Below are 12,203 nucleotides of genomic sequence, written 5' to 3'. Positions count from 1 at the left end.
CATGGCTACACCTCGAGGACGCTCTGTATATATATATATATATATATATATATATATATATATATATATATATATATATATATATATATATATATATATCTATACTACTATTATAAAGAGAGAACACAAACCTTTGAGCCAGGTAAACTACAAAAGTAATGCACCAATCACTACACCCAATACACCATTTGAAAGGGGAGATATAGCAGAAGGACATAGGCTATAAATGTGTACACCAAATATATTCAAAAAGAATAAAACCCAAAAGTGTAAAAGTATTCCCTTGGGGGCGTGGTTGCGTGTAAGAACGTGGCTGTGGGCGTCAAAAAACAAAATATGTGGTCACAGGCAAAGAGGGCAAGTTTAAATTGCACACATAGAGCGCTCCAAATATTGCACACATAGAGCGCCCCTTACATTGCATCCTTACAGCGCAAATGCGCTTTCACTGAATTTAAAAGCATACACTCGAACGAGATCGGAAATGTACATTCTGCAAATTTGACACGATTTTAAAACAACAGCTGCTATCACCACAACGCAATTAAGGATTTAATTATGCGTTTAAAAATAGCGCCGAAATTACCGAAAGACGTCTTCATGTAGCCATATTTCAAATTGCCGGCTTCATGTACTGCAACACCATATTTAAATTACAATGCATTACACTCGAAGGCTAAAGCGGGAGTGCCTTCCATAATGACGTCACACGGGGGGCTGGGTTAATAACATTAGTCACCAATCACAACTCTGCTAATAAAACACACACACAACTTACAATAAAACAAATACGAACTCTGGAACCATTGGGCATCCACGTCATAAAGGGGGCAGGAAGTAAACAAGGCTCTGTTTGTTCAACGCGAGGAGGATTGATTTATGCGTCTTTAGACAGTGTGGACATTCCAAAAGCATTTTTGAGATAGCGCGGGCCCAGTGAAAGAGCACTTCATTTCACATACTTTAAAACCAGCATAATTCTACACAAAGGCATCTTTATATAGCGCAACAGCCATGCCTGCAACTACTTCTGTGGTGCTAGTCGAGGAAGCAGCCTCATAGTGCCTCAAAGCGGGATTTCTTAACCTCCGCCGCCGGCTGACTAACAGACCCTTGGTGAGACGTGGTGGCAGCCTGCCTGCGCTCCCTCGGTCCATTAAAGTGCCCAAATTAAAGAGGCAGGCGGCTGCAATTCACGTTCAACCTGCAGAAAACTCAACTATGTTACATTTATGCACGCAGGGTTTGCGAGGCAGGGTTTGGTGAGACGCGGTGGCAGCCTGCCTACGCTCCCTCTGTGCATTGAAGTGCCCAAATTAAAGAGGCAGGCGGATGCAATTCGCTTTCAAACAGCTGAAATCACAACTGAGTTGGGTTTTAAGCTCTTATTTCGTCAAACACGTAGGTGCAGGAGTTTCTAAACAGACAGAAGCACAGACGTGATACTGTGACTGCTTCAAAAAAGGCACACTCTGGCACAACAAAAAACGATATTCAGGCAATGGTGTCACTTGTGCAAGTATAAAAAAAAAAACGAAATGTGAGAGGTAGCATACTGTGTATTAAAAGAGAAAAGTGGTGTCTCCAACTTACTAACAGATACTAAACACAAGCACAAGGATAATTCAAAAGGCACACTCAGGCACAATAATAAACAATACACAGGCAATGGTGGCACTGGTGCAAGTATCAACAATAAACAAAATGTGAGAGGTACCATACTGTGTGTTACAAGGGGAAAAAGGTGTGTGCAACTTACAAACAGGTACTAAACACAAGTACAAGGATAATTCTAACATAAGAGGCACATTACATGTGAAAACATTACAAAAGCACACCTTACGAAACATGAGGGAAAAGTGACAATTGTGACCACAAAACATACATTAGGAAAACTGCCAGGAGTAAACCGTGACAAATGTGCAGGTTACAATAAACATAAGGAGCACATTACACGTGAACAAATTACAAAAGCAGACGTTAAAATTCATAACGCAAAAGTGACTATTGTCAAAAAAATATATACCTGAGGTAGCAAAAACTGCCAGGAGTAAACCGTGACAAGTGTGCAGGTTACAATAAACATAAGGAGCACATTACACGTGAACAGATTACAAAAGCACACCTTACGATACATGAAGGGAAAGTGATAATTGTGACCAGAAAAAAACAAATTATACTTCATCTGTAACAACATTACACACTTTACATTTCATCCCCGGACAACGTCGGGACGGGCTGCTAGTATATATATATATATATATATATATATATATATATATATATATATATATATATATATATATATATATATATATACACATATATGTAATACATATATGTATCTACATAAAACATCCCTGTAAAATTAGTTTTTTGGAAGCTTAACATTTGTTGCACTATCAAATAGCGTTATTTGCACATATACTTCAGCATAATTTTTGCACATGTAATATAGAATTATTCATTGGCTTTTACATTGGATTTTATAATAGTGATTTTAACATATTTATGTAAGTTAATGTTATCTATGTTTAATATTATGTGTATATAACGTGCTATATTATTATGGTCTGATTTAATGCTGCTAGCCTATTTGCACAGTTTCACGCATTCAAGCGGAAATAATGTATAAAGTTACTGAAACATATAAGTATAAGTATATTTCAATGTGCTTAAATTTGCATCTATGTCACAGAATAAGAGTGCTTCAAACCCAGTCGACATAAAAAGCACATTTTTTTCATAGTATGTTTTCACTGTTTATCATCAGGGTCACGTGGTGATTCCACGAATGAAAAAAAGAGTGTTTCATTATTTAAAGGTGACCATTACTGCATGTCCGCTATGTGATCAAGGACATTTCCTGCCCGAAACGCGTCGTGCCTAAATATACCTGTACAAGGATAATAAACTTTCCTGTGACACTCGATAAGCTGCGTGGTGGTCCGTGATTCCTGTGGTTAAAAACCGTTTCAAGCAGAGACTTACTTATATATATATATATATATATATATATATATATATATATATATATATATATATATATATATATATATATATATATATATATTTCCACCAAGTTGCCCCAGCTGTAAGGACGCACTCCACAGCTGTTGATTAACAAAACTTTAATTAAGGAAACCAGCATTATTGCTGCACGAACACTCTTCCCCGACTCGTTTCAGAGTTCCCTTCTCCTTCTTCATGGGGGTCTCTGGCATGTCGCACAGCTTTCCCAAGCACTTCCTTTGAATGTTCAGGCTCATCCCAAGCTCAATGGCATGCTTGTCATTTTAGTGCACCCTGTTATGGCACCTGGAAATTGCAAAATGTGCCTCGGAAGGAGGAAGGTAAAGGGGACGGTGAAACCTTTGCCTTAAATTGTTTAAAGAACTATTATCTGTGGGATTTGCCTATACAAAGGCAGGACATACAAGACCTGATTTAACACACATGATAATCATCGGACTGCAACTCCCAGAATACATTTGAGTGGAAGGAACATTGCTCCGATAATGCATTTAGTCCCTTCTCTATGTCCAGCTGCCACAAACAATGGAATCGTATCTACCTGTTTACAAATTCTGAGGAAAGAACAACACCTAAACGTGTCCTTGTAATAAAGAAACTAAGCGTGGGCATAAAATCCGTTTCTCGGACAAATTTGCGGATTTTTGACGATTTCGCGATCTGCAAATTGCACGAATTTACAAAATAATCCACAAATTTGCAAGCTACGAATTATTTTGCTTGGTCGCGCTTGAAAAATACAATATCGCGCGCACGGCGTTGTCTTACCGTGATTCTGAGTTCGCCGAGTTGTTTTTCTTCAGGTTTTGCGTGTGCGGTGCCATTTTCCTTCTTGCTGCGTGATCGTGCGAGAGTTTTTCTAACGCAATTATGTTATCGCTGCTTGCCATCTTGCACAACGAGAGTTTGACAATGCAAGTACGTCATAAAAGCCCGCGACGGCGCACAGCTGACTTTCGGCGGGAGATTCGAACAGCTCGCGTTCCCGAAATTGCGAAAATTGCAATTCTGCACAAGAAATCCACCGCAGGAAGTATGAACCTTGTGAAAATGATAATTTTGATCAGAATAACTCCTCAGATTGACATTTGACTTCACTTTTTGGTGCAGGAGTCCATTTTTTGGGGTGGGGTGGGAGAAAGGTAGTGCCTCAGAGTCTCCAACTTCCTGTTCCTGTCCAGCAGGCTCCTCCCAGTGCTTTGTGTGTGTACTGGTCACTTTTCATTTGGCTGTTGAGCTGGAAGGATTACTTTCTGTGACTGCTGCTGGATTTGTATTTGAGGACTTTTTGGACTTTGGAGTTTGGATCACTTTTGGACTTGAGATTTTACAAGTAAGTTGGTGTTGTTTGTTTGGGGCATTGCAGTTGAGGCAACTACAGTTCTAAAACTTTTTTCACAACTTTAACAAAATATATATTGTGGTGGGTAGCCACAGTATCCAGTAGACCCAGGGTTAGTCATGGGTGCATGATACAACTGTTTCTGTGATTTGTTTTTTAACTTAATTCTCATTTATGTCATGGAATTTTAGCTCACTAAGATATATGTTGATTTTTTTAATTTATTTTGGGGTGCCTGTAAAGCCTTACTATCCAGTAGGCCCAGGTGTAGTGAGTGGTGCATGGGCCTAGTCTTTCTGTGGGGTGTCTTGAATTTAAACATCATTGAGGGCATGGATGGCATAGGATTGAGTTGATTTTTGAGTGTTTTTCGACTTTTTGGGGCTTTGTTGGGGCCTGTCCATGTGGGTGGGGGCCATTTTGAGGCCTGCTACAGGCAGGGCCTGGCCATGTGGTGGGGGTCAAGGAGTCATTTTTAAGCCAGACAGTGTGCTGAGGCCTGCACCCAGTTTGCCTTGCTTTCAACCATTATGTCCAGGGGTACTCAGTGGTGCATGGGCCTAGTCTTTCTGTGGGGTGTCTTGAATTTAAACATCATTGAGGGCATGGATGGCATGGGATTATGGTGGTTTTTGAGTGTTTTCGACTTTTTGGGATGGTGTTGGGGCCTGGTTATGTGGGTGGGGTCCATTTTGAGGCCTGGGACAGGCAGGGCCTGGCCATGTGGTGGGGGCCAAGGGTCCATTTTAAAGCCAGGCAGTGTGCTCAGGCCTGCGCCCACTTTGCCTTGCTTTCAACCATTATGCCCAGGGGTACTCAGTGGTGCATGGGCCTAGTCTTTCTCTGTGGTGTCTGGAATTTAAACATCATTGAGGGCATGGATTGCATGGGATTGTGGTGATTTTTGAGTGTTTTTTTACTTTTTGGGGTGGTGTTAGGGCCTGGCCATGTGGGTGGGGGCCATTTTGGGGCCTAGTACAGGCAGGGCCTGGCCATGTGTTGGGGGTCAAGGGGACATTTTGAAGCCAGGCAGTGTGCTCAGGCCTGCACCCACTTTGCCTTGCTTTCAACCATTATGCCCAGGGGTACTCAGTGGTGCATGGGCCTAGTCTTTCTCTGGGGTGTCTTGAATTTAAACATCATTGAGGGCATTGATGTCATAGGATTGTGGTGATTTTTGAGTGTTTTTCAACTTTTTGGGGTGGTGTTGTGGCCTGGCCATGTGGGTGGGGGCCATTTTGAGTCCTGGGACAGGCAGGGCCTGGCCATGTGGTGGGGGTCAAGGGGCCATTTTTAAGCCAGACAGTGTGCTGAGGCCTGCACCCAGTTTGCCTTGCTTTCAACCATTATGCCCAGGGGTACTCAGTGGTGCATGGGCCTAGTCTTTCTGTGGGGTGTCTTGAATTTAAACATCATTGAGGGCATGGATGGCATGGGATTGTGGTGATTTATGCGTGTTTTTCAACTTTTTGGGGTGGTGTTGGGGCCTGGCCATGTGGGTGGGGGCCATTTTGAGGCCTGGAACAGGCAGGGCCTGGCCATGTGGTGGGGGTCAAGGGGCCATTTTGAAGCCAGACAGTGTGCTGAGGCCTGCACCCAGCTTACCTTGCTTTCAACCATTATGTCAAGGGGTACTCACTGGTGCATGGGCCTAGTCTTTTTGTGGGGTGTCTTGAATTTAAACATCATTGAGGGCATGGATGGCATGGGATTATGAAAGTTTTTGAGTGTTTTCAACTTTTTGGGGTGGTGTTGGGGCCTGGCCATGTGGGTGGGGTCCATTTTGAGGCCTGGGACAGGCAGGGCCTGGCCATGTGGTGGGGGCCAAGGGTCCATTTTAAAGCCAGGCAGTGTGCTCAGGCCTGCGCCCACTTTGCCTTGCTTTCAACCATTATGTCCAGGGGTACTCAGTGGTGCATGGGCCTAGTCTTTCTCTGTGGTGTCTTGAATTTAAACATCATTGAGGGCATGGATTGTATGGGATTGTGGTGATTGTTGAGTGTTTTTTTTTACTTTTTGGGGTGGTGTTGGGGCCTGGCCATGTGGGAGGGGGCCATTTTGGGGCCTAGTACAGGCAGGTCCTGGCCATGTGTTGGGGGTCAAGGGGCCATTTTGAAGCCAGGCAGTGTGCTCAGGCTTGCACGCACTTTGCCTTGCTTTCAACCATTATGCCCAGGGGTACTCAGTGGTGCATGGGCCTAGTCTTTCTCTGGGGTGTCTTGAATTTAAACATCATTGAGGGCATTGATGGCATTGGATTGTGGCGAGTTTTTGAGTGTTTTTCAACTTTTTGGGGTGGTGTTGTGGCCTGGCCATGTGGGTGGGGGCCATTTTGAGTCCTGGGACAGGCAGGGCCTGGCCATGTGGTGGGGGTCAAGGGACCATTTTTAAGCCAGACAGTGTGCTGAGGCCTGCACCCAGTTTGCCTTGCTTTCAACCATTATGCCCAGGGGTACTCAGTGGTGCATGGGCCTAGTCTTTCTCTGGGGTGTCTTGAATTTAAAAATCATTGCGGGCATGGATGGCATGGGATTGTGGTGATTTTTGAGTGTTTTTTGACTTTTTGGGGTGGTGTTGGGGCCTGGCCATGTGGGTGGGGGCCATGGTGATTTTTGAGTGTTTTTTTACTTTTTTGGGTGGTGTTGGGGCCTGGCCATGTGGGTGGGGGCCATTTTGAGGCCTGGGACAGGCAGGGCCTGACCATGTGGTGGGGGTCAAGGGGCCATTTTGAAGCCAGGCAGTGTGCTCAGGCCTGCACCCAGTTTGCCTTGCTTTCAACCATTATGCCCAGGGGTACTCAGTGGTGCATGGGCCTAGTCTTTCTCTGGGGTGTCTTGAATTTAAACATCATTGAGGGCATGGATGGCATAGGATTGTGGTGATTTTTGAGTGTTTTTCGAATTTTTGAGGTGTTGTTGGGGCCTGGCCATGTGGGTTGGGGCCATTTTGAGGCCTGGGACAGGCAGGGTATGGCCATGTGGTGGGGGTCAAGGGGCCATTTCGAAGCCAGGCAGTGTGCTCTGGCCTGCACCCACTTTGCCTTGCTTTCAACCATTATGCCCAGGGGAACTCAGTGGTGCATGGGCCTAGTCTTTCTCTGGGGTGTCTTGAATTTAAACATCATTGAGGGCATGGATGGCATGGGATTGTGGTGATTTTTGAGTGTTTTTCAACTTTTTGGGGTGGTGTTGGGGCCTGGCCATGTGGATGGGGGCCATTTTGAGGCCTGGGACAGGCATGGCCTGGCCATGTGGTGGGGGTCAAGGGGCCATTTTGAAGCCAGGCAGTGTGTTCAGGCCTGCACCCATTTTGCCTTGCTTTCAACCATTATGCCCAGGGGTACTCAGTGGTGCATGGGCCTAGTCTTTCTCTGGGGTGTCTTGAATTTAAACATCATTGAAGGCATGGATGGCATGGGATTGTGGGGATTTATGAGTTTTTTTCGACTTTTTGGGGTGTATATCTGATGTTCCTCTGGCTTTCATTGCTTTTAGGTGCCCAAGAGAACTACCAGTGCCAGGAGGAAATCCTGCAGCGGTGTGTGCAGCACAACGTCACGTGACGTCACGTGTGGCCACAGACAAGACAACTCTGCAACTCGTGCAACTGGGGCCTGCTGTTCTGACATCTCAAGAAGATGGCCCCAATGAAAGTTGGCCGTAGCGTCTCAGCGAAAAAAGTCACCAGTGCCACTGCCAGTAAGGAGCAGAAGAAACAAGTGGCAGCACCTACCAAGGAGACTGGTGTGCCCACCGATACCTTTTTTGGGAAAAAAAACTATGTCTGCAGCAGCAGCGGTGTCCGTCGGGGACCAAGCTGGAAGCAGCACCTCCGCTTCATTGGGCTCAGTGCCACCACACCAAGTTAGGTATAAGACCACCATGAGTGCTGCTGCGGCAGCCACTTTGTTTGTTGAATCACCATCGACCAGTGATCTTGGCTCATCACAAGAAAGTACCATCCAATCAACGCCGGGTATAACTCAGCTGATGAGTGTTCAACAACCACAGCCGCAACGACAACCACAGGTGCAACTAGTGCAAGCGCAAGTACATGGGCAAGGAGAGGCGCAAGGAGAGGCGCATGGAGAGGCGCAAGTAGAGCCGCAAGTAGAGCCGCAAGGAGAGGCGCAAGTAGAGCCGTAAGGAGAGGCTCATGGACATGTGCATTGAGAGGTGCAACTAGAGGTTCATGGAGCGGCACGACTGCCTACAACGCTTGTTCCTCCAGAAGTAGGGGCATATCAGGAAATTGCTATTCAAGAGGAGGTATCCGAGTAAAACACTCCTCCTGATGATGATTATCCATTGTCTTCCAGATCCCCAGCAAGAAAAAGGTCAAGGAGGGATACTAGAAGTTCTTCTTAAAGGCCCCTTCCTTCTGATGATGCTGATGTTGATTGGAACCCACCAATGCAGTCTGAGAGTGAGTCACCCAATGATGAGCCGACAAAGGTAGCTAAGCCTAAAAGGAAGGCTCCTGCAAAGCTTCCACTTGTGGGTGATGACGACGAACAAGAAGTGGTATCTTCTGCTGCTGATGAACAGTCTGACGATGACCCAGTCATCACAGTCGTTACTCCAGCCCCAGCAGGCATGCAGCAGACAGACATTTTAACCCTAGCCGAATGGCTGCTGAGCGGGATATGGGCGGCGTGGCACTGGTACCACCAGCGTTAACTACAACACCAACACGACCTACTGCTTCCATCTTTTTTAGTCAGAAGGGCCGGCATGGACCTCCATCCAGCTCGACCTCAAGTAGTGGTGCTGTAAGTGAACAACAGAAACATATTCAGCCACGCCCATCCTCCACTTCATCTGGCATTGAAAGTCAAAGTAGCACCTCCACCTTCAGCAGTCATCACCAGTCCCCAGTTTGGAACTTCTTTACTGTTAGCGCAAAGGCGGAAAACATGGCCGTTTGTTCGATTTTTAAAGCATCCGTTAGTCGGGGTAAGCTTGGTACCAACTATGGTACCGGAGGCCAGAGAGGTCATCTCTAGCAACACCACCCTATCCAGTGGGAAGCACACATGAGGAAGATCGAGGAAGCCAAAAGAAAAACAAATGCAAATGTATCCCTTGATATTGCATCTGATGATGACGAGAATCTGATCATGCAGGGGGAAGTGAAGAAGCGACAGACATTTTTTCTGGTACACCCAGTTCTGCTGGCAGCAGCACTGCAGTGGTATCGCCCTCTACCCCTGCAACATCTATGAGGCACACTAAGAGTGTTATAGAGACCCCAATGCGAAAAACTACATCAATGAGCCTATCTGATTTGAAGAGGTTATCATCATCATCATCACGTAAAATGATCCAGCCCACCATTAGCGGAATGTTCTGGTCGGAGGCGCCATTTGAACGCAACCACCCAATGGTATGTCTGTATAACGCAAAACTGGCTAAAATGCTAGTGCTGGACCTTCTCCCTTTTTCTTTCGTGGAAGGGGTAGGGTTTTTAGAATTAGTGTCAACAGTCTGCCCTAAATGGAAGGTTCCTAGCCGGTCCTATTTTGCCAGAGTTGCGATTCCAGCACTACATCAAGATGTGCTGGAGGTGATTGGGGCAGCTTTGCAGAAGAGTGCTGTTCACACTATCCACTTGACAACAGACATGTGGACCAGTTGCCAAGCCCTTGATTACATGTGCATCACAGCACACTGGGTCTCTTTTGCAGGGTCTTTTGCAGAGGTTATAGACAAGTCAAGTGCAGTTGTTGTCATGGACACAGTTTTTCAAGCTTCTCGGAAACATGCAACATTAGCAATGTCTGCCATGGAGAAAAGTCATACTGCAAACATTTTTTTGCATGAGTTTAAAAGTAAGGTCTCTGAATGGCTGCAAACAAGAAATCGCATAGTTGGTTATGTTTTCACGGATAATGGCAGTAATATAGTTAGGGCCATGCAGGACGGTGACTATTTCAGAGTGCCGTGTTTGGCGCACTGTATAAACCTGGTTGTTCAAGATTTCTTGAAAACTGAAACCCAAGTCAAGAAGTTACTGTCTATGTGCCGAAGAATCTGCACACATTTCAGCCATTCTTTTAAGGCCCGGAAGCAGCTGAGGAGCATTCAACATGAACGTAAAGTGCCAGTCAAAGGACTCATCCAGGAGGTGGCAACACGTTGGAACTCAACCTTTTACATGCTTGAGCGTCTGTTTGAGCATTGCATGGTAATCAATGACTATATCTTTACAGTAGGTTCTACCATTAATGACATGAGGCTAGAGTCAGAGGAATGGCAGCTAGTTAAAAGCCTGACAGACATGCTTCGTCCTTTTGAGGTCTTCACGTGTGAAGTCAGCAGGGAGGACTGTTCTTTGAGCAAAGCTATCCCATTGTTGCGCATGCTAGAGCTCCAACTGAAGGCGGTGTCTTCAACGTGGAGAGATGATGGTGAAAGTAAGCTGCATATCTGTTGGCGGAGAACTTATTAAGCCGCCTAGTTTCCAATGAAAGGCTTCAAAAGATACATACAGAACAACAATACATTTGTGCCACTATTCTGGATCCACGGTACAAAAAGGCAGTGGCCAGTAAAGCATTCATTCCTTTTGATGAGGCAGATGTTTCAAAGTACAAACATTGGATAGCTGTGTCAGCCAGACGGTTCAAAAAAGATCGGCAGAAATTTCAAGGAGCCGTCAGAAGTCCAACTGAATCAGCAGGCGATCCAGCGTCAAGTTCCACTTCTGAATGTGTGGCCGAAGGGAGTCACTTTCCCTCACAGCCGTTAACGACACCAGCAGCAACCCTATCATCATCCTCACCTGCACCAGGCCTAGCCATAATATTGTCGGAAGCAGATTGGCTAACTCATCAAGGGTTTGTTCGTTCCAGTGCTGAGAAGGCCACAGATGGTACGCAAAGTGGAGCAACCGTGGAGAACCTTGAGTTGATGGTGCAGGCCTATCTGGATGAGCCAACACAGGTCTTTGGTCATATGAACCCATTGCTGTATTGGTACAGGAAAATGGCTCTATGGCCACTGATTGCCAACCTTGCTCTAAATCATTTGTCTTGCCCACTCGCAAGCGTGTCTTCTGAACGTGTTTTCAGTGCTGCTGGTACCATTGTAACTTCAAAAAGGTCCCGCCTCTTGGCCAAAAATGTGGAGAGGTTAACACTGATCAAGATGAATCAGCACTTGATACCACCAGATTACAAAGTACGTGAATGCACGCAGGAAGAAGAGGACACAGACTTAGGTGACGGAAGTTCTTCTCTGTTACCTGACCTACTCCTGTCTCAAAAAATGGAGTTGGAGGACAAGCTCTACTTCCCTGACACCGAGCCCTGAAAATGACTTCCTTTTTTTCGTCCTTATTCACTTTTATTCCTGTGTGCCTTTCTTTGTTTTGAAACTTTTACCACAACAAAACTCTAATCACCTAGTCACAACAAGTCCATCTTCATCTTATATTCCTTATTGATTTAAAGGTGCCTCAGTCTGCATTCCTGAGGTTCACAAGTTCACAACTCAATCATGCTCCTTTATACTCTCCTCCAGACTCCCCCTATCCATTTCCCCCAGCGTTTAGGCCCTGTTCTGTCCCTGTCCTCAGCTGCCCAGCAAGTAGTGGGCAGCTGCTAACGTTTAGGTTTTGGTGCAGTGGCACAACCTGGATTTTGATGTAAGTTCTGTGCTAAGGTAATTTCTGCGAATTCTCCTGTGCTGCACCTCTGAATGTGTTTTGATGCATCATGTGCCTTGTTCTTACACCTCTGAATGTGTTGCTTATGCATCATGTGTTCTGCTGTGCTGCACCTCTGAATGTGTTTTATGCATTATGTGCCTTGTTCTTACACCGCTGA

The sequence above is a fragment of the Lissotriton vulgaris genome, chromosome 11 (assembly GCF_964263255.1).
Source record: "Lissotriton vulgaris chromosome 11, aLisVul1.2, whole genome shotgun sequence".
Lineage (NCBI taxonomy): Eukaryota > Metazoa > Chordata > Amphibia > Caudata > Salamandridae > Lissotriton > Lissotriton vulgaris.
Note: the sequence above shows the minus strand (reverse complement) of the source record.